Source organism: Argopecten irradians, chromosome 10, assembly GCF_041381155.1.
Source record: "Argopecten irradians isolate NY chromosome 10, Ai_NY, whole genome shotgun sequence".
In the NCBI taxonomy this organism is placed as follows: domain Eukaryota; kingdom Metazoa; phylum Mollusca; class Bivalvia; order Pectinida; family Pectinidae; genus Argopecten; species Argopecten irradians.
The window spans coordinates 16561895-16581374 of record NC_091143.1 but is presented as its reverse complement, the minus strand read 5'-3'; positions in this window follow the sequence as shown (position 1 = coordinate 16581374).

Sequence of the window (19480 nt, the reverse complement as noted above, 5' to 3'; positions counted from 1 at the left end):
TCTTATTGGGCTTCTATTCGATAATGTGTATTATAAAACATGCACCGCTAGTAATTCACGTGTTGACAGTTACGCGTCACCACAAATAAATAGTATCCATCGAACACAAGTAAAGTTGTTTCATTTATCGATGAATAAAAAATAGATTATATTATCACATGGCTCCCAAGGATGTAATATCGTCAAGTCAGAAGACAATCTCAAACACATTGAGCTACTTACATTGAATACCGATGTTTTGACAACTTCGGCAATCTCCACTGTGTAAGCGTGCGTCAGCTTCGCCTCGCTGCACAATTGCGGTCACCGACTTCACACATGTGGCCGAGTACGAATGCTTTATGTAAATACGCTATATATAAACTTTTACTAAAAATAAATACATTTTAAATATCTTATCTGATTAAGTAAAATTATATCTAAAAATTATTATGTTTGTATGTTTATTTTCCACTAACATATTGAACTTTTTGTCGTCGCGGATGAATAATTCTACCTTATGTGAGAGTAATCATTGGTCGTTCATATGAGTAAGCTCCTCCCACTTATGACCGACTTTTATTGAATAATTACGTCACTTCCAAATGACAATTTTATTGCATCAAATATCAATAAACAGTCGCGTGAGTGTAAATATAAAGCGCCCAATAGAATATATTCTTAGAGGAATTGCTCCATACGAGAATGGTTAACATAAAAGAGAAATTCAATCCCTATTTATAGAACACTTAGTTTTATCATATTGCAACACAAATATCAAAGAAAAATGCTAATAAAAATATCAATAATTGTTGTCAAGTAATTCGAATGTAAAGGGGATTCATAGTACTTAAGAGTCATCAAGAAATGTACTAGAGAAAGGTCGTTGAGTTTTATTTATCACATACATGATATATATTACACAGTCTAGATGTTTTTTGATTGATCAATATCTCAAAAATACTCGAATTAATATTTGTATGCGGATGCAAGCACTTTTACGTTCAAGAAGACGAGACAATTGAATTGGTGTATAGTTTGATCTCGACTGCAGCAAAGAAATTACTATCGGTCGACAGAGTTATTTTTATGAAAGGTTTACTAGCCAGTGCAGATTGAAAATTGTTTTCACATCCTAAAAGTGTATCCAAACATAATTGTGCTACAAGAAAATAACTGTGACAATAGACAGTGTTTTGATATGAGTATCGTGGCAAAAATGTGACAAAGATAGATTATATGACGGCGCACATTTTACATTTTACCAGGATCTTGAAGAGTGTTTAAACTAATCCATCAAATATAAATTCTAGGCATTTCACAGTAGACATTAGCATTAATCCTTCCAGCTATATTTTGTTGGACCTTCAAACCATTATCATTATACTCTTATAACCTCAACAAAATGAATATATGTATATATATTCCATATATTTAGTTTTTCACGTAAATGAATATTATTCATTCTCGCGACATTTGCGTATTTTTTATTAAAATACCCATATTTTTTTTCTCCCATCATCTTCAACGAATTCGATTGATCAACTGATGTCAATCAATGAGTGAGTACAATGTTACACATAGGAGTGCATGACGCACCCACGCAAGAGTGTACCGTAGATTGGGTGTATAGACACTGTATCTCACGCCATGTCTGTTAAGGTTATAGGGGTGGAGCCTGATTTAGACGGACCCCTCAAAAGCTACTAATCTTTCTTTGGTAAATGACGACGAATTAATTTTTTTTTCTGCTTTTTGTCATTGAAGTATTTTTTCAAAAATATTATTGATCTATTATTCCCAATACATTCCCAAATACTGGATCCCATTATTCAACATATGTGTCTTCAAAACTAATGTCAAACAAATGTGCGTTTATTATGTTTTTTTGTCTCCCTCCCAAAACTTGGCACATATATGACACAATTTCATGCACTGTAAACGAATATGTCGAATATTACCAAATTATTCCTGCTTAATTCATACCAAAATTTGTGTCCCGTGGTAACCATACATAATATGTTATATCCTGTCCTAAATTCTTGAGGCTAATATTACTAAAACAACATTAATTATTTATGATAAATTTTGTTGTGTGAATAACTTGAGTTGTATCAAAAATAAATACGGATATGTTTTGTTTTAGATATTAAATTCACGTTTGAATATCGGAAGTTAGCCAATGTACACTATTTTAGAGAAGAGATATCCGACCTTCAGGAACTGAAGGAGAAGCTGAAATGGAAACAAAAATACATCTGAGATATATTGTCAGGTCACCATATGTTGTCCTCGTCGGCTGATATTATTTCTCAATAGTGTAGACCAAGAGAGATAACTCTGACCGATCACCATACCAGCATGTCACGAGCCGATATCATGCTGTCTTCCTACATGTATTATGTTTCCGTGTAACGTATTATATTCTAGTCAGACAGATATCAAAATTGTCAATAGTTGGGATGTAAAACTTATATTTGCATATGATAGATTTTAATACAGAAACATCAGCATTTAGAAGTTGATAAATGATGCAAGAGTTTACACCAGATTATTTTTCATCTGTATACATGCTACATTTGCATATAGAGCATAATGCATGTACTTACACCCAGTTGTTTGCCATATTAGGACATGTGTTAAATGTGAAGAGTTAAAAGCAACTAACTAAAATTATATCACTTTGGTAACGCATCCCTACACTTAGTAATCAGGTGTAATTATTATTTCCATTTACATATCTACATTTATAAATGTACAAGACTGTGTTTGCGGCTCGATTATTTAACAAAATTAATGTGGAATGGAGCACGAAATTATGTTGAAAACAAATAAATGCAAGTCATTTGTACACCATAAAAGTTGCAATATCAATTAAAGATAAACTATGGTATCTTTGGTGATTTGTGAAGGAGCCCATTAGCTTTTTAAATTTGTTTGAATTCACTTTCATATAATTTATGTCAAACATTATGTTCAAATTTGCATTTTATTTATTATTTACATCATCAATTGATTTATAATTTAATATGTTTTCACTCACTTGTAAATTGATGTTTAGACATATATTTAATTTAGTATTTGTTCGATAAAAATTTTAAAAGTAAAATGTTCTCTTGTTTTCATTGGATCGTTGAAAAGTTGAAAAGACACACCATTGAAGTGTTGACTACAACATCTCTACTTTTGGCAACACAGTGCTGACTGAATACGTAAAATAATACAATACACAGGCCTAAGACAACGATAGATGTAAATAACAAATATACACACACATATATAGGATGTTTGTCTTGCGTAAAATAAATCTGAATAATTTTAAAGTACAATTTAATGATAATTTATTTTATATGTATATTTAGAGATACATTATTCTTAAAAACAATATGAGAAAAGGTAAAGAAAATGATAGCCAGCTTTTGATATATAGTGTGTGGATTGATACTTAATCAACATGCAAAATATTAAATGTTCCACGTTTGTTTTAACTAAAGGTGTTTTCTCACCTTTCTTAATGGGACCGCAGTGGCCGACTGGTTAAGTTGCCTCGACGTATTACCAAAAAGATCCCCACCTCTGTATGTTTGTTTGAGTTTAAATGTTATGAATATAATCAATAGTTTTATAATCACTTTGACATTCCAAGATGATTTAGGTTCACATTCCTGTCGTTCTTTCAACAACGGTTGTCAAGCATGATGACTTTTGTGTTTTCCGCTATGTATGATTAGTATCATCCATATTAAGCTCTATGGTGATAACTGAAACCCTAGTATGCTGTACACCTCATTGATAATTGGACACTGCACATTCCTTTATACACTGTTGGTTGGGAGTGTTTACAAACACGTAAACGTATTCGGACACCAACCAAAAAGAACAAATACAAAAATCTGCAATTTCGGTTAGCTATTGGTTAGCTCGGCGATATTTGTGAAACTATATTACCTATCATAGTAAGGCTATATAATGCTGTGTAAGATCAAAGAAGGTATCCTATTTCACAACTATCATGGAAAGCAAACATGCTTCCAGTGGCCGGTTCGCCTGTCGCACCACTGGGGATATATTTTCCCTAACTAATTTTTAAAAGATAGTTGGGTTCTGCAGTATGACGAGTTCGGTAGGTTATAGTCAGGTTTTGACGCGGGAAATATGAAATCCAATCGGGTAATTTGAGACTATAACACCTGCCTAAAACATCACTTTTTTCCAAACAGGTAATGTATGACCATATTACGTGCCTATATATATAATAATTTCTGACTGCATAAATGTATTACAAGCCCTATGACTAGGGATATGTTATTTAAAAAAAATAATGATAACAATAATAATAATAATAAATAAAAAAATTAGAAAAAAAATAGAAAATGAAAATAATAATAATGAAAACAAATATAAAAATATCAAAATGGCACCCTTCATTTGGTATCGTATGGTATGGTTATTTCTTTGTTCCTTTTTAATATGCGAGTTACGTATTTTTGTACTGTGTCATTGTTGAGAGATAATAGAGAGAATGATGCTTACTGTTTCTCAATAAAACTTTAATATTGCCGACACCATCTTTGAAATATTAAATTTACAGTACACAGGCAATATTTCTTTATGTTAATTTCACTTAAAATATCACATGATGTTCACGTGGTGTTCACATGAAAAAAATGTATCGTCCAGACTATGCATCTGTTATGATTGTACATATTGACGTATTTGCACTGAGTCCATAACCTGGATGACCCTGGCCTTATGACGGCAATGTAAATTGATATAATATGTCGACAAGACACATTCTGTACGTTTTTATATAGATGAATGTATGTATTATGCAGATAGCATTGATACGACTTTGTAATGATCACAGCAAAACATGATGGAAAATTCCATAGGATTTCTATGTGTACACGGCATATCAAAATGAGTATTGTGCAAGTAAGAATGTATGTTACGACCATGGTACATACATATTTTGTTTAGTTAAAGTACATACATATCTCAAATGGATGTGAATATCTACCATTTTATGATTGTTACTAGTAACTTGTGTACGTCTATCCGTTTATGTATTTCATGAAGTTAAAGTTGTTTGCTATGAATATATAGACTTTGTATTTTCAGAAAGGTTATTAATCACAACAAATTTGCATTCTCTTACAAGCCCATTTGTATTCGTCAATTTATTTATTAAATGATGTATAAAAGACAAACATGCATTGAATTAGCAATGCTACCAAGTTAAGCGATATGCAGCTATTGAAATAAACTTCCCCACGTTTGCTTCCATTAAAATGTTTTTTTGTTTTTTTTTAATTTTTTATTTTCGAACATTTTACACAGTATATATAAATGGACACTAACACACAAACACTTGCATATGCACTCATTCACAATACTTAAAAACATCAAATTGTACTTTATGAGACATCCATAAAAACATATATTTACCATTAATAGCAAACCATAACGCACATATATGCATGCTCTCACTCTCTCTCTCTCTCTCTCTCACACATACACACCAGGGGCGGATTTAGGTTTTGAGGTTAGAGGGGGCGTGGGACAAAGCAAATCAGGCGAGGGGGCGGCCCCCAGAAGCTCTCGAATAAATGGTGCAAAATCCTGCATTCTGAGGATTTCATGAACACATTTTCCAGAAAATAATTGAAGGCATTTAAGGATGTTAATTTATGGTTTTCGTGTCAAGTGTTATATTTTTTATTTGAAGTTTTGATTTAATTTTTTTTACTTACAGAATTGCAATATCAAAATCTTAATATTTATATGGACATAAAGCGAAGAAGAAGGGCGGGGGTCTGGGTAGGGGCCGCCTAGGCCCCCAGAAGCCCTCGAATAAATGTACACTTTTTCCAAAAAAAATTGAAGCCATGTAAAAATGTTCGTTTATTATTTTTGACGTCTAATGCCACATTTTGAATATAAAGTTACAGAATTGCACTGCCTAAAATCTGAATATCTATTCATAGAGGCACGAAGCAAAGAAAAAGATGGGGGTCTTGGGGCCGCCTAGAACGAATATACGTACCCGGCCTACTATGCCTTTAGGCCGGATACGAATTGGTCCCTATGTATTGTAGTGGAGCACTGCCTCTGAAAATCACTCGGGCACAGTTTTTCATACTTTTTTGAAGGTTTTGAAGTAATAGGGAACAATTGTAGCTCTAAAGAAGACACCATTTTCAGTCTAAAAGTCTTTTGAGCTACAATATTGCAGCTAGGGGTCGCCTATTGAAGGTTTTTATAGGACTAATGAAAGTGTATGTTAACGTTTTTAACGATATAAGCTTTTACTTTATACATTATCTGTCAGATTAGATCATTCATTTTCCCTAACTTACATAATCTTCATAATTTGTGTATTGGACAACGAAAGAAAAGAAGGCTAGTGGTCTTGTCTATGGCCATACGGTGCCAGGAACCATTGCTATCATCCTGCTTTCTAATAGGGAGCCTTTTGTCATGTGCATTAATTTTTTAACATCGTTTGCCTATCTTATAACATTATCGTTAAGATATGTTTTTATTGAAACAAAAAAGGAAAGCATCTGGCCATGGGGTGCATCCAGACCCTAGAAGCTCTCATTTTCTGTCGCATTCCACTTTTTTCTTTACACACATTAAAATGTTTTACTTATTGGATTTATTCTTACGTGTTTAAATCTCGTTTTGTGAGAATAAGAAGATCATTTCAGATTAATTTCTTATAAAGCATAGTAATTTTCAAATATTTTTCACGAATTGATGACATACATGTAATATGATGTGGGTGTTTGCAAAATAATATTAATATTATATTATATATGTTTCACAACGCGTATAACGTCGTTGTTATATATGTCGATTGAAAGGACGAAATCCAAAGATGCAGAATAATTGTCCAAATATAAATTTATTACATATAACTGTTCCTAGAAGTCGGTAGGCGATTCCCGGAGTATCCGAAAACCGATCCGTACCGTCCGAGTTCTAGACCCTAACTGATTACATAGTACAGCACGTAAGATTACACTAGGAATTGACACAAAAGATTAACAAATGACATTCACTACTCATCTCACTGGTCAGCTTGCAAGTGGACTAATTAGCGTGTCCATTGTCCTGGGGATACGTTTCATATCTGGTTTGACCAGTGCTCTTAATATAGTTGTACTAGTAGATTAACACCACACGGTAAATAGATATAATTACTACAGAGCTGACAACAATAAATCAAAGATTAACGAATAACGATATTAAAAGTAAATAAATTGATCATATAATTTCAGTACAATATTATTACACAATATTAAAATAATTTAGCGAAAATTTGTAATTAAAAGTCTCGAATAATATAATGATCGAATGTACATAAATGTTTTAATAAGCACTTTTCCTTATGAAATATGTATCGTTTGGTAAAGAAGAGCAAAAGTATTACAATTTTTCAAGTAATAAAAAAGTGAATATGTTTGGGACTAATGTATGTGTTTACAATGGTTTGACTAGAGATGAGTGACTATGTAATGGTAAAGGAGGGGGTATCACTTTGGGCCGTTTTACGGCCAATCAGTGATACGCAAAATATTATGCTATACAGAACATCCGATTTTTTTCTGTCTAATTTTATGGTCAACTTCAAATGGTGAAAATTCACATTTTCATTGAATAAGTCCTAATCATTAAATATTAGAATGGAAATATCTGTTTGCATGGTTTACCTGTAATATGTTGGGTTTCTGACATTCAACGAAGAAAAAATAAAAAATTAGTAAGTAGGTCACAGTGACCTAGTTAAGCATTTGTTCAATTAAAGCATTAAAACGTTTTGCTGAAAACATGTTGATTATTGTTTAGTACTTCATGGTGATCTTGACATGACCTGCTTAATGTTGAAGATAATTACATTCTAAGATGACATTGACTTGCATTGGTCATGCATTAATTAGGTCATATTCAATGAATGGTATCATCCGTCCACTAAGCATCATCTGTTTTCTCATGTTTAAAGCAGTTTTTTAATCATTTAAACTTTTTATGAGGTTATTGCAAAAAAACAACTTCACCGGGGATAGGATGTTAGAATGCCGTCTGTTGCCCCATTGCATGATCGTAAAAGGCGACTAAATTTGGGATATCAGTTCTGTAGCTACCTAGATGAAAATACGTTATTTTTCAACCATGTCATAGTTTTAGAGTGATTTTTAGAGCTTTATTTGGATTTTGTCTGTCATGATCGTCATAAGATAATTGCATCTTAATAAGGGTCACATGAACTGGGTTGAATTAGGTCATATTCAATGAAATGTATAATTTAATTTGTTAACTAAGTATCTTCTAGCGTTTTCATATTCTAAACAAGCTATTTATGTTTATTTGATGAGAAAATATCAAGCAACACCTACATTGCTAAATATTAGAATTGTGCCAAGTTCCTCATTGTATGATAGTAAAAGCCGACTAAATATGGAATCTTTATCTCATAGCTCTGGCAAACGATATAATGAATTTAACATTTAGTGTTCACTGTGAGAGAGTATTATCTTGAAAATTATTGGTTTGCAGTGATAGGAAAGTCTTGCGGAGAATGAGACCATCTCTGTGATGTTTGAGACAGAAATCCAATAAATTTTAGCCACTAGAATTGAGATACCTAATTTAGACGCCCTTTACTATCACACAGAGGGATAGCAGACACAATTCTAACATCCTAATTGCAATGTAGGTGTTGTTAATATTTTCTTTTAAAACAAACTTAATTATAAAGAGCTTATACACTTGCTATAAAACCCAAAAATACTAAGTCAACAGATAATACCATTCATTATATATGACCTAATTCTCATCCGCATCACCCAGTTCATGTGACCCTAAGATGCAATCATCTAAGACAGATCATTATAAAATCCAAATCAAATGAGATGCATAAACATAACTCTAAAGCTTTGAAATAGTAACACGGTATATACATGTATGACATGGCTGAACGTGTCGTTGTGTGATAAAACTAATAATTAAGTGTGAGGAATGGCAGGTTTGTGACTATGGTTTTGAGTGGGTACGTCTGTTCTTGTGCCTACCGTGTGTGTGCTCATCAAAATACAAAATATTTTGAAACGCCTTGTACATATAACCTAAGACAGGAAACTAGATATGATCTACAGGTAAGAAAATTGTGCATCTTAACAACAAATGTTTCGTCTGAATTCCAATGACCTCGTGATCATAGAATAAATATAGAACATTGTATATTTGATGAAAATCCTGGTTCAAAACCAATCATATGATTGTCATTGACAATTTTAATAAGAATAGACATTCTTTGATAATACAAATGCGGTATCATTGTAATAGGAAATTCATGGGCTATGTTATAACGCGTCACAAAATAAAATAAAAAAAAAAACAACAACGAAATATTGCGACAATGACAACTTCCGGTTATGATGCAAATAAATCTCGGCCATAAACATGATCTGCTTAAGCAGGTGATGTAAACATGCGTTACACATGTCCTACTTGTAATGACCATGACGTAATTCAAGTGACCGCCATATTGATGTTTTCACAAAAAAGTAAATTTGCTTAGTAAGCTATTGACGTTTGATCGAATATCGTATATATGTTAAAATGTTCGCGATTTAGTAGAAAAGCGAGAACATATTTATTTTAACGATTTTGAAATAGCTCGATTTGGCTATAAGAATATAATGTATTCCATTCTCATTTTTTAGCAGATCAAATGATCACTACACTGTCCCGCGAAACTGCAAAAAAATCAATCGCGCGAGAACAAAAACCGGCTATACAGTATAGATAAATGGGGCATCAAATGACGAGAATAACTTCTGTCATGTTGTTGATTTTAATTTATTTTTGCTAGAAATATGAAAGCCTAAGGTGTTAATTGATTTATAAATACAAATAAAAAAAATAAAAAATAAAAAAAAAAAAAAAAAAAATTAGTCATTCATGACGTCATATCGTTGGGTTGCTATCCTGAGATAAGTTAAATGTTTATTGCGTGAATTTAAACCATGACCGGAAGTATAGGTTAAATTTTTACTGTTGATTAGTGAAATGTATTTGAGATATTGCTTTACCCAGAACAAATACATGAAACTATAGTGTATTAGGCTATCTTAAATTAATATAATTCTTAATAAACCTTGTTTTATGTTTAAAAACATGGCCATTTTGATGACTTACGTGATGAAAAAAATAGTTGATTAGCTGACAAAGGTTCATAATGATAATAAACGTTTATCAGAAATATTTGTGAGTTGAAGGAGGAGTTATTCATAGATGGGATCTGGATCCCGGGGTATAGAGGATGAAGAAATGGTTTTTTAGAAAACAGTATTGCAGCACTAAGAATAATACAATTAGGCAACAATGAAAATTAGATAGGACTTGGTTCATGTAGATTGTATAAAATAATCCTAGTTTCTTAAAATAAATAATCAAATAATGAGTCTGTTCTTTCAATTCAGTCTAGCTGTTTATAAAAGCATTTTCTTGATCTTTTATTTTGTGCAAATTATTACGGAAACTTATATGGGCCTCTCAAAACTCACGAATTCAAAGTATGTTCACAAAATGAAAAAGGTATATTATCACCATATTTCAAACTTTTAATCGCAATGCCTGTAGGTTTCTTTTTAAACTGTTGACTTTCTATACATAATAACGCCTCTCTATCCGTCATTTTAACATTGGGAGTAGTTATGAATAAATAAAATAAAACGTTTCAAAAACAAAGTATTCATGAAAATGGATTTTAAAGGTACAATTTGTACATTTAATTTATGACTTACAGGGAAATGATTGTTTCAGTTTATGCAGATAAAACATAAAATACATACATTTATCATATGACTTCCGTGTTTTCCCATTCAATAAAGCCATTTCATAAATTTTATTATTACACATTTGTAACACACCCTATCTGTATCGTGATTGGTTGATTCCGATGAACGGTACGTATTTCTACGCGTGGGAAACGACCTTCTTTTTATGACGACACCACACTAATCTGTAGATACATAACGGTGTGTAAAATCAGTATCAATGCTCACCTTCTCGTATCGATTCGAACATGATAATCGATGAAAACATCTTTCAAATCTCCTAAATTAAACAGTAAATGTTCAAGGCAGTTAAAAAAAACGACGTAAGAAAGGCATGCATGACGACAACCGGAATGAATGTTCGGGAATGTGTTTTCGCGTCAAACATCAATCTTTGACGTCACGAAATCGTCACGATATAAAATGTCGCTTGTGTAGTCGCTAATGCTCTACAAAATTGATAGATTTTAACATTTTTCCTTGCATTGAATGCGTCACTTCATTTAAAATCATTTTAATGTAAAGGTTTAATAATGAAGTACATGATAAAACAAGATCAATGCTCTAAATAAACTGACTATTTTTCGCACCAATTATTGGTACTTGACCGACTTTTTGTATTACTGTAAGTGATACGGCTCTAATTTCAACTGATCGATTGATTGATCATCTGGTAGAAAAACTTAGAATGGGAAAAAAACTAAGTAGATATTAATATGATAAAAGGAATCTGTGATTGTTTCCCTTCATATTAGATTTATGATACTCGTTTCGAATTTTCGATTTTTTGCACGCCAATGGCTCGCAGAAATGAAAAATTCTAAACTCGTACCATCAATCTAATATGAAGTGAAACTCATGACAGACCCTCTATATACAGTCAAACATACCTTAGCGATCAGCTTTGTATAAAGACCACATGTTTAATGACGTCACATTCCCAGGGTCACAAAGGATCAATTTTAACAAAATTTGACATGTGTGTGAAGACCACTTGTTTATAAAGTCCATTTGCTTCTTCATCACTTGGTGATATTTATATACTCTTAGAATATCTCATTATCTTTTATGTGATACAGGAATATCTTAAGATTCTTGAAAGTAGTCAAACACGAGGCTTTGCCAATTGTTTTACAGCTTAATATCATATCCTAAGGGTTGACATATGTACACGAAATTGCGGCAATCTAAGACATACCTGAAGTAGGGCTATTTTCCAGAGGATCCCGGTTTTAATATTATTTTGGCAGTCTTGGCTTCTAACATGTCAAATTTTGTGTTTTCATTAAATCGTTTAGCGTATTATTTTTTATAACTTCTTTTACTTTCGCCCGTTCAAACGGTTGCCATCTTTGAATTACCGGAAGTAGGTACATTTGTGAATGGCTCCCGTTTTTAATATTATTTTGGAAGTCTTGGCTACTAGCATGTCAAGTTTCATTTTTTTTGATACGTGCAGCATGCTATTTCATTACTATATTCAGTTTTGACTTACGAAAATGGCGGCCATCATTGAATTGCCGGAAGTAGGTAATTTTATTCAATGGCTCCCGCTTTTGATATTAATTTGGTAGTCTTGGCAACTAACTTGCCAAATTTCATGTTTTTATCGAGATGTTCAATATGCAATTTCATTACTTTGTTAAGTTTTACCTATGAAAATGTCGGCCATCTTGAAAAAAACCGGAAGTAGGTACATTTTGCAATGGTTCCCAGTTTCAATATTGTTTTAGTAGTCTAAGTTACTGGCACGCCAAATTTCATGAAGTTTCGTGCTTGTAAAAATGCATAATTTTCCCTATGCCTTTCCCAATTATCTGGATCAATAATACTTCATTGGTGTATCTCAACCGCTACCTTATTCACTTACGTCTTTCAGGAAAACAAAAACTACATCAGAAAATAGGTCTGGAGCACATAAAATGCACTGGGCAGTGCTTTAGACAGCACAGCCGGTAATACGTAAAAGATAACATTAAACGCAGTAATTTTGCATTTTTATTTCGTAAACAGCAACAACATCTACGAGCATATTTACAGACTTCTTGTATTAAATCAAATCAATGTAATCATGCCTATATTTCAAATTGAGCTGTCAAACACGTTGGCTTAATACATGTAGCTTCCAAGCGAAGATGGTTTTATCACTATCGCTACTATTAACAGAATTGTATTATTTTTAAGAAAACGAACACGTCAATCAATATATAACATGATCTTCACACTTTATGTGTTTAGAATCAATAAAATGATAGAGGCTACAACAATTACATCACTGTTATAGAACCATACGGAACAAAATACCAGTTTACATAACAATGTCATCAATTACACACACCCTCACCTACACACACTCTCACCCACTCAGCTACTATCTATCAGTACTATATTACTGAAGTGACACAACAAGATAGTCGCGTCCCACTCACCCTCAGGTGGCGATGATTGGCTGAACTTGAAATAGGCGGAGTTAAAAATGATTGAAGTCTCATTTGCTGAAGATCAAACGTCAGCTGAACGTTGTGGCTAAATTTCTAACCCGTCTACCTTTAGCGGCTATAAAAACACATTTTTAGCACATCTTCATAAAAATGGCTACTACCGCTGGAAAAAGCGAAATTGCTCCTTTCAAAATCATCCTTCATATCTATACAAAGTTCCACCACTAAGAATTGCCAGCCCCATTTGCAAAAACATTTCGTTAGATTTTTGACAATCATCTAATTAAAATTCATGTGTCTCCTGCTCGAAGAATATGTAATTCAGCTTATCTATCTGCTTGTAGAATGGAGAGTTAAAATCAACTTGATTTCAATTTACCTAAACATAAATCTTTTAACCAATTTTGTAGCTCTAGACTTTCGTTGACAAAAATGTTCTATTTCCTTTTAACAGTAATTAATGATTTTTCTCATGATCATATAGATTCGTTTAATTCACAAAATGATAGGTCACAAAACAAAATTCTCGGCAATATCTAAAACTTTCATGACGAGTATAGCACGGAATATAGATTCATGTGGATTTTACATAATTGTGTTTAAATAATTATGTTTCTTGGTTTAACTTTCTATATAATATTTGGAGATGATAGCATGCTGGCATTTTATAAAAGTTAATTATTTTCAAAACCTAACGATATCAAATCCACCTAGATTTAAAAATTGTGTTTTAATTTATATTATCGTTGAACTTAATTTCTTTTCAATAAAAAGCGTTTTTATTACTTCAAGTATACATTCTCTATCACTAAGATTCATTTAGCAAATATTGTATCGGTTTATAAGAGCAAATTATTAAGGTTTTTCGTAAACGTATCTGCCTTTAATTTTTAAAAATCCTTGTTTATTTGTTCATGACGGGTTTCACAGTACCTAATTACAAGCTTACGGTGTACTTATATCTGTATTGCAATTAACACATACATTGTAATTTGTATCAGTTTATTACAGAAATCCTGACGGTTTTTGATTTGTAATCGTAAATTGATATTCAGGTCAAATTTGAGAAGCATTAAAATTTCAACAAACCCCGCGTCTTAATTTTCCTTGTGTCACAAACATTCGCCTATAATTTAAAATTATATGTTATAGGCCTATGCATGTGACAATATTATAACCTTTCAGTATGATAGGCAAAATATACCAAAAATACCAGAGATGTAAGATGAAGATTTCTACATTTCTATTGTACTACGAGTCGTACATTGCATGTGTGTGTATCTCCGAACTTGAACTGCATGCAGGGTAGATTTTATGTATAGACAAGGATTTATAAGTGACTTATAAATCCTTGGTATAGATCGGGAGTTTTCTGACCTTCTCGAATTTATATTGTCGATAATGAAAACTAAGCCGGATACTAATTAATGAAGAAAATAACACCCACGATAATTTGATCAATCTTAGAATATTACTATTTCGCTGTTTTGAATAATAATGAAGTCATGTCATAAGTTTATCTTACACTATTTCGCTATTTTGAATAATAAAGTCATGTTATAAGTTTACCTTACACTATTCCGCTATTTGGAATAATAAAGCTATGTAATAAGTATACTATTTCTCGGCGATTTGTTTTCGCGATATCTGCTTTCCTGTGAAAATTAATAGCAGGCGACAATTAACTGGTTTACTTTGTTACTATATTTTGTGTCCAAACAGATCCACAATTCAGGGCCTTGACGAAAAGGTCATACTTAAAAAAATCTTAAACTAAGTTTAAAGAATTCGTCCTGATCGGTCCGATAACATTTACATTCAAGGCTTAAAGTATAACACCACGTGTTCAGAGATGTATTTTACTATTTTTTTTCTTTGACAGAGACTGATTTTCTCGTGGGCGGACCCCGTTAAACAGGATCAACAGATAAAAAAAATGATGAATATGTTTTCAACTGCCGTAACAATCTTTAACTCTAGTGAGCGAAATGTAAGCTGGATTAGATTTAAAAAAATAATAACCACAGTAATAGCAATAAATCATATCATATTAAGTGAAAACAATATAAAAATATTCATTAAAAAGATAAAAAAATTTTTTTAAGAAATTCAAATTAGTTTTACCACAGTTGACATCTACGTTAAAATCTAAGACATGTCATGTTTGCAAAATACTTATTGAATAAGAACTTTTTTGTGTTCTGCAAATTACATTTTCATATCAGTGTTTTGATAACAATTTTCATAATTATGCCGTAGGATATTATAATTCGTATCAAAGGTTTTTGCTGATTAATAGAAAAAAGCGGTTTTTTTAGGTTCAGTCTGCTGCTATGGCTCATATTTTGTAACCTTGGTAAAAATGACATTCCTTTTTCTGAAGCGTTTTCATGATTTAAGAACATATAATACTGAAACTTCTTTCCTTTTTTTAGACAGCTAAGAGGAGTTGGCCGCTGTTTTTAAAAATCCCACCATCAGATGCTTTCGTTTGCTCTCTTCCCTTTCTTTGAGCTCTTTATTCCAGAAGCATAACATTATTTTCAGTTGTAGGCGACATTCAGGAAATCTCCATACATATAGAAAAGGATTTACAAAACTATTCAACACAGGCAGACTACTTGCGACAATGTAGATATTCTGTGCAGTTTCAACCTTATCAGGATAGATTAACACAAATATGTGATGACAAAAAAGTGGCAGGTACATTCCGTGAAACGTGAGTCCAATCACTAGCACTTTGTACGTTGTTCTGTAGATAACTGAGTTTGTAACTCCGTTTAAGCGTTCCGAATCTCTCATTCCTTTGATTTTGATGCAAATCAACACAAAAGCAACTGCCGAAATGAATCTGAAGAATATACCGTAAAACATGTGCATGATTCGTCCATATTTCCCAACGATAAACCGATAGTAACAAGGCGCATCCCAATTTATGTCGACAAAGATCAGGATGGCAAAAAAGAACGACACTCCCCAATTGACACCTTGCCAGATACGGATGACTTGTGTCGTTACTCTAGTCAGGTAGACATACTCATAATATATACAGATACATCTATCGATAGTCATACCGCCGACAATCGAGAAGGATGCAAAAGCGGAGGTAAGTGTCCAGATCTGCTGGAAGTAACAGGTTGTGTTCCTTAAGGGCCGGGGTAAATCCACAGTTAATAACGTCCCATGGACTACAAACGACAATCCAGTTAAGATATCACTAAATGTAAGGTTCATTATCGGCAGCTTTATTTTCTTCGGAATCCTTTTCGCTTGTTTAAGTGAGATAAAAGCTAATACATTGGGTATTATTAGACAAATGGAATAAGTCAAAAACAGTATAATAGTTACGTTTCTGCTTGAGGCGTCATCTTCGACAAGTGTTGTGTTATTCATACTGCCAATGTCTCATAAAAACCATCAGGATTCAGGTAAGATTTGTATGGAATTCTGGGGATACTGTTTTCAGGTATGGAAGTCATTAAAGACAAGATTTTAAGCTTAATTAATCAAGAAGTGAAAACCAAAACAAATCTACCAGCATGAAGAAGACTTCCTACAGGTACATTCAAATAAAAATCATTCACATCACACGCACATAATGATTGATATAGTCAATAAGTAACCAGTACCTTTTTGATTGTTAATGATGCACACTTCCACCAATATCGAGTTATTTAGACAAAGCTAATAGGTAAACTTCATTGGTCTAGTTTGCTGTAATAACTAATGCTGTATCAAGTCGGATCAGCCACTAGTAAGTAAGTTCCAGACAAATAATTTTAGGAGTTATAAGTTTCTTGGCGGCCATGGGTTGGATTTCCTTCGCGGGCCTCCAAATACACTCAAAACAGAAATTGTCGTTGAGTAGCATCATAACAAGCATACGAGTTTCTATTATGTGTATATGACCGTAAGTAAACGACTTTTCGTAATAATGGTCACAAATTATGTAAGATCCAGTTCTAATGAAGAAAATATAGATGTATTGTGCTTACCTTTTGGTTATAAATTGGGATTTTTGTGGAATTGTTTATAAAGTTACACATTTGTGAATATTTGACGATGCTTCGATCGATCATGATTATCTTATTGTGTCAAATCCGGAACATAGTGAAGGATACTTTTTCAGGACCTGCAAAGAAAGATAAAATGTTTTGAATACACATATATATCATATATTAATGCAGCATCTAATACGTTGCTTTCTGAATGGTTTAGAGATTCGCTTTTCTTCAATGACATAATCTGGACACCGCAATGATAGCGTTTCCGTATTAAATTATGCAAAATGTACATTCGAACCAAAATGCGTATACATACCAGCTTTTGAGATAACATTTATTATTGAAGCCGATTCCTTCCTCACAAGTATTATAAATTTGAACACTGTATTGCTGATAAACTTGGCAGAGAGATATGTCCACTTAATGACGCATTCGTGCTGCTAGATGGATTATCGCATCTGTTCGCCAGGTTCTTTTATTTTATTGTTTTCCTGACGTATATACCTAATTATCTCTTATTGGCTAGAACGTACAGACAGGAATCAGTTAAGATATTATACACCAAGTATCAGCATTGATTACCATTGCTTCTCCCTCCCAGCTTTGATATAACTCTCAGTACTTCCACCAACCCTATTAGTTGAACCGCCGTCATCGATGACATAATGCAGTAATTTGCATGAAGAGTTTTTCAGAACCATTTCCTGATGACTTATTTACAACTAATAAGTTTACTTATATATGAGAACACAGTTAATTACTGTAGGTAAGTTAAACGTTACCTTCATATCAATATAACATCAATGTGAACGAAAGACAGTAGATTGAACATATATGATCTCAAAATAGGAACTTCATAGTATACTATCTAATGATTGTGAAGTTTTATATCTACATTGTAAACTTATTTGTTCATTTTCGATACGCATACAAAACAGCTAGTAATTTTAAGTTTGTTCATGAAAACATTCGCAAAACTCAAAACATTTCATTAAATTTGGCATTAAAGATGTAATTTGTATCATGTGTAGATATGATTAACACTTCCTCGATATAAAAACATATGCTTTATAGAATAGGCTTAGGCCAGTATTGCATATATATTAACCCAACCAAGATTTGTTTATAACACAGCATATTAACGTTGATATGCCGTACATTTCTAGGAAATCATAGGATAAATGTTTTTTGCAATAAAAACAATAAGACACGAGTGTTTAAAGGATGTAGTTTAAAAAAAAATACACAATTTGATATCTATGGACATTAAAGATGCTCCACCATGGTGCATGCGCAATCAGTACTTCCTTCCATATAGGATATAGTGCGACGGAATTTTTTCGGGATGCAATTAATTATTTTTCATATTTTTAACTTGAAGTAAAATTAGAAGCTCAAACTTTTCAATGGTGGTAATGGTGTAAAGTAAGTAACTTTGGTAACTGAAGAAAATACTAAATCGTCTGCTCCTTTTTTTGATAGTGGAAAAATACTATTTGTCAGCGGTGGAGCATCTTTAAACCTTTATGAGCTCACCACGTGAAGGTTTTTCGCCAATCATTTGGAGAGATTTCTATCCTAGGTGCGATAAAGATATGCGGAAAAAGACAACCACAGGTGCAGATTTTTTAATCTTTATGGCATTGCCGAAACACCACGCATCACTAAATTATCAATCATTGGTTTGATGCCATTTTTATTTAACTTCACTTTACGTATACGATTAGGCGTATAATAAGTGTCGTTTTTTTATTCATGTGACTGATGATCTCATGAAGTTTATAAATTTCTTGTCATTTCAAGACACCAATACTGGACAAGACACCCTATCCTAGCCTTAACGAAAAAATTAATAGCTAAAAATAATGCAACTTCAGTTTTCAAGAGCAACGGAAAGCAGAAACTGTATCATTTGTATAAAAAAGCGAGGCCCCATGTAACACAACTAGACGCTCCTTTCCCCAGTTTCATATCGATATTCAAGTATTAACTTTTTATTGTGTTAGCAATGAATGTAGGGCGTTACAATTGTACCAGCTACTCCTATTGTATGATCACAAAAGGCGAGTAAATTTAGCAGATCTTATCCTTTCTCTTTTTCTAACTGACTTTCTCTTCCTTACATCTCCCTAGGCACTGCTTGACTTTTGGCCTCAACTCGTCCATGTGAGGAAATATCTGGGTTCTGTCCCATGGCCGAGATACACCA